This window comes from Schistocerca gregaria, unplaced genomic scaffold (genome assembly GCF_023897955.1).
Source record: "Schistocerca gregaria isolate iqSchGreg1 unplaced genomic scaffold, iqSchGreg1.2 ptg000285l, whole genome shotgun sequence".
NCBI classification, from domain to species: domain Eukaryota; kingdom Metazoa; phylum Arthropoda; class Insecta; order Orthoptera; family Acrididae; genus Schistocerca; species Schistocerca gregaria.
The window spans coordinates 3213165-3219164 of NW_026061775.1; positions in this window are offsets into that span (position 1 = coordinate 3213165).

Consider the following 6000-nt stretch of genomic DNA (forward strand, 5'->3'; position numbering starts at 1 on the left):
TGATCAAAGAGTAGACTGTTTGAGACATTATTCCCATGGAGGAAAATGGGAATGATGACTGTTGTATTCAATCCCGTGGCAACTTCTGTGTTTCATCAACACTTTGATAGTCCACACATTTCAGAAGGCCCCCAGATGAGCATCGGAAACTACTACTGGTCTTTCAGGGAAGGATCAAACGTAGACTGTTTGAGTCATTACTCCCATGGAGGAAAGACCGTATGGTGACTGTTGTATTCAATCCCGGTGCAATTTCTGTGTTCCATCAACACTCTGATAGTCCACAGATTACAGAATGCCCCCAGATGTGCATCGGAAACTACTACTGGTCTTCCAGGGAACGACAAACCGTAAACTGTTTGAGACATTACTCCCATGGAGGAAAGTGCGCACTTCAGTGTTTCATCAACACTTTGAAGGTCCACAGATTACAGAATGCCTCCAGATGTGCATCGGAAACTACTACTGGTCTTGCAGGGAACGATCAAAGCGTAGACTGTTTGAGACATTACTCCCATGGAATAAAGTGCGCATGGTGACTGTTGTATTCAATACCGATGCAATTTCTGTTTTTCATCAACACTCTGATTGTCCACACATTACAGAATGACACCAGATGTGCATCGGAAACTACTACTTGTCCTCCAGGGAACGATCAAATCGTAGACTGTTTGAGACATTACTCCCATGGAGGAAAGTGCACATGGTGACTGTTGTATTCAATCCCCGTGCAATTTCTGTGTTTCATCAACACTTTTGAAGATGCACAGATTACAAAATGCCAGATGTGCATCGGAAACTACTACTGGTCTTGTAGGGAACGATCAAAGCGTAGACAATTTGAGATATTACTCCCATGGAGGAAAGTGCGCATGGTGACAGTTGTATTCAATCCCGATGCAATTTCTGTGTGTCAATAACACTCTGATAGTCCACACATTACAGAATGACACCAGATGTGCATCGGATCCTACTACTGGTCTTCCAGGGAATGATCAAAGCGTAGACTGTTTGAGACATTACTCCCACGGAGGAAAATGCGCATGATGACTCTTGTATTCAATCCCGAGGCAATATCTGTGTTTCATCAACACTTTGAAGGTCCAGAGATTACAGAATGCCACCAGATGTGCATCGGATACTACTACCGGTCCTCCAGGAAACGATCAAAGCGTAGAATGTATGAGACATTACTCCTGTGGAGGAAAGTGCGCATGGTGACTGTTGTATTCAATTCCCATGCAATTTCTGTGTTTCATCAACACTTTTGAAGACCCACAGATTACAAAATGCCAGATGTGCATCGGAAACTACTACTGGTCTTGTAGGGAGCGATCAAAGCGTAGACTGTTTGAGACATTACTCCCATGGAGGAAAGGACGCATGCTGACTGTTGTATTCAATCCCGATGCAATTTCTGTGTTTCATCAACACTCTGATAGTCCACACATTACAGAATGCCCCCAGACGTGCATCGGAAACTTCTACTGGTCTTCCAGGGAACGATCAAAGCGTAAACTCTTTGAGACATTACTCCCATGGAGGAAAGTGCGCATGGTGACTGTTGTATTCAATTCCGATGCAATTTCTGTGTTTCATCAACACTCTGATAGTCCACAGATTACAGAATGCCCCCAGATGTGCATCGGAAACTACTACTGGTCTTCCAGGGAACGACAAACCGTAAATTGTTTGAGACATTACTCCCATGGAGGAAAGTGCGCATGGTGACTGCTGTATTCAATCCCGATGCAATTTCTGTTTTTCATCAACACTCTCATAGTCCACAGATTACAGAATGACACCAGATGTGCATCGGAAACCACTACTTGTCCTCCTGGGAACGATCAAAACGTAGACTGTTTGAGACATTACTCCCATGGAGGAGAGTGCGCATGGTGACTGTTGCATTCAATCCCGATGCAATTTTTGTGTTTCATCAACACTTTGAAGGTCCACAGATTACATAATGCCACCAGATGTGCATCGGAAACTACAACCGGTCCTCCAAAAAACGATCATGGAGGAAAGTGCGCATGATGACTGTTGTATTCAATCCCGAGGCAATTTCTGTGTTTCATCAACACTTTGAGGGTCTACAGATTACAGAATGCCTCCAGATATGCATCGGAACCTACTACTGGTCTTCCAGGGAATGATCAAAGCGTAGACTGTTTGGACATTACTCCCATGGAGGAAAATGTGCATGATAACTGTTGTATTCAATCCCGATGCAATTTCTGTGTTTCATCAACACTCTGATAGTCCACAGATTACAGCATGACACCAGATGTGCATCGGAAACTACTACTTGTCCTCCAGGGAACGATCGAAACGTAGACTGTTTGAGACATTACTCCCATGGAGGAAAGTGCGAATGGTGACTGTTCTATTCAATCCCGATGCAATTTCTGTGTTTCATCAACACTTTGAAGGTCCACAGATTACAAAATGCCAGATGTGCATCCGAAACTACTACTGGTCTTGTACGGAACGATCAAAGAGTAGACTGTTTGAGACATTACTCCCACAGAGGAAAGGACGCACGGTGACTGTTGTATTCAATCCCGAAGCAACTTCTGTGTTTCATCAACACTTTGATATCCACAGATTACAGAATGCTCCCAGATGTGCATCGGAAACTACTACTTTTCTTCCAGGGAACGACAAACCGTAAATTGTTTGAGACATTATTCCCATGGAGGAAAGTGCGCATGGTGACTGCTGTATTCAATCCCGATGCAATTTCTGTTTTTCATCAACACTCTCATAGTCCACAGATTACAGAATGACACCAGATGTGCATCGGAAACCACTACTTGTCCTCCTGGGAACGATCAAAACGTAGACTGTTTGAGACATTACTCCCATGGAGGAGAGTGCGCATGGTGACTGTTGTATTCAATCCCGATGCAATCTCTGTGTTTCATCAACACTTTGAAGGTCCACAGATTACAGAATGCTTCCAGATGTGCATCGGAAACTACTACTGGTCTTGCCCTGAACGATCAAAACGTAGACTGTTTGAGACATTACTCCCATGTAGGAAAGTGCGCACTTCAGTGTTTCATCCACACTTTGAAGGTCCACAGATTACAGAATGCCTCCAGATGTGCATCGGAAACTACTACTGGTCTTGCAGGGAACGATCAAAGCGTAGACTGTTTGAGACATTACTCCCATGGAATAAAGTGCGCATGGTGACTGTTGTATTCAATACCGATGCAATTTCTGTTTTTCATCAACACTCTGATTGTCCACACATTACAGAATGACACCAGATGTGCATCGGAAACTACTACTTGTCCTCCAGGGAACGATCAAATCGTAGACTGTTTGAGACATTACTCCCATGGAGGAAAGTGCACATGGTGACTGTTGTATTCAATCCCCGTGCAATTTCTGTGTTTCATCAACACTTTTGAAGATGCACAGATTACAAAATGCCAGATGTGCATCGGAAACTACTACTGGTCTTGTAGGGAACGATCAAAGCGTAGACAATTTGAGATATTACTCCCATGGAGGAAAGTGCGCATGGTGACAGTTGTATTCAATCCCGATGCAATTTCTGTGTGTCAATAACACTCTGATAGTCCACACATTACAGAATGACACCAGATGTGCATCGGATCCTACTACTGGTCTTCCAGGGAATGATCAAAGCGTAGACTGTTTGAGACATTACTCCCACGGAGGAAAATGCGCATGATGACTCTTGTATTCAATCCCGAGGCAATATCTGTTTTTCATCAACACTTTGAAGGTCCAGAGATTACAGAATGCCACCAGATGTGCATCGGATACTACTACCGGTCCTCCAGGAAACGATCAAAGCGTAGAATGTATGAGACATTACTCCTGTGGAGGAAAGTGCGCATGGTGACTGTTGTATTCAATTCCCATGCAATTTCTGTGTTTCATCAACACGTTTGAAGACCCACAGATTACAAAATGCCAGATGTGCATCGGAAACTACTACTGGTCTTGTAGGGAGCGATCAAAGCGTAGACTGTTTGAGACATTACTCCCATGGAGGAAAGGACGCATGCTGACTGTTGTATTCAATCCCGATGCAATTTCTGTGTTTCATCAACACTCTGATAGTCCACACATTACAGAATGCCCCCAGACGTGCATCGGAAACTTCTACTGGTCTTCCAGGGAACGATCAAAGCGTAAACTCTTTGAGACATTACTCCCATGGAGGAAAGTGCGCATGGTGACTGTTGTATTCAATTCCGATGCAATTTCTGTGTTTCATCAACACTCTGATAGTCCACAGATTACAGAATGCCCCCAGATGTGCATCGGAAACTACTACTGGTCTTCCAGGGAACGACAAACCGTAAATTGTTTGAGACATTACTCCCATGGAGGAAAGTGCGCATGGTGACTGCTGTATTCAATCCCGATGCAATTTCTGTTTTTCATCAACACTCTCATAGTCCACAGATTACAGAATGACACCAGATGTGCATCGGAAACCACTACTTGTCCTCCTGGGAACGATCAAAACGTAGACTGTTTGAGACATTACTCCCATGGAGGAGAGTGCGCATGGTGACTGTTGCATTCAATCCCGATGCAATTTTTGTGTTTCATCAACACTTTGAAGGTCCACAGATTACATAATGCCACCAGATGTGCATCGGAAACTACAACCGGTCCTCCAAGAAACGATCATGGAGGAAAGTGCGCATGATGACTGTTGTATTCAATCCCGAGGCAATTTCTGTGTTTCATCAACACTTTGAGGGTCTACAGATTACAGAATGCCTCCAGATATGCATCGGAACCTACTACTGGTCTTCCAGGGAATGATCAAAGCGTAGACTGTTTGGACATTACTCCCATGGAGGAAAATGTGCATGATGACTGTTGTATTCAATCCCGATGCAATTTCTGTGTTTCATCAACACTCTGATAGTCCACAGATTACAGCATGACACCAGATGTGCATCGGAAACTACTACTTGTCCTCCAGGGAACGATCGAAACGTAGACTGTTTGAGACATTACTCCCATGGAGGAAAGTGCGAATGGTGACTGTTCTATTCAATCCCGATGCAATTTCTGTGTTTCATCAACACTTTGAAGGTCCACAGATTACAAAATGCCAGATGTGCATCCGAAACTACTACTGGTCTTGTACGGAACGATCAAAGAGTAGACTGTTTGAGACATTACTCCCACAGAGGAAAGGACGCACGGTGACTGTTGTATTCAATCCCGAAGCAACTTCTGTGTTTCATCAACACTTTGATATCCACAGATTACAGAATGCTCCCAGATGTGCATCGGAAACTACTACTTTTCTTCCAGGGAACGACAAACCGTAAATTGTTTGAGACATTATTCCCATGGAGGAAAGTGCGCATGGTGACTGCTGTATTCAATCCCGATGCAATTTCTGTTTTTCATCAACACTCTCATAGTCCACAGATTACAGAATGACACCAGATGTGCATCGGAAACCACTACTTGTCCTCCTGGGAACGATCAAAACGTAGACTGTTTGAGACATTACTCCCATGGAGGAGAGTGCGCATGGTGACTGTTGTATTCAATCCCGATGCAATCTCTGTGTTTCATCAACACTTTGAAGGTCCACAGATTACAGAATGCTTCCAGATGTGCATCGGAAACTACTACTGGTCTTGCCCTGAACGATCAAAACGTAGACTGTTTGAGACATTACTCCCATGTAGGAAAGTGCGCACTTCAGTGTTTCATCCACACTTTGAAGGTCCACAGATTACAGAATGCCTCCAGATGTGCATCGGAAACTACTACTGGTCTTGCAGGGAACGATCAAAGCGTAGACTGTTTGAGACATTACTCCCATGGTGGAAAATGCGCATGGTGACTGTTGTATTCAATCCCGAGGCAATTTTCGTGTTTCATCAACACTTTGAAGGTCCGCAGATTACAGAATGCCCCCAGATGTGCATCGGAAACTACTACTGGTCTTCCAGGGAACGACAAACCGTAAATTGT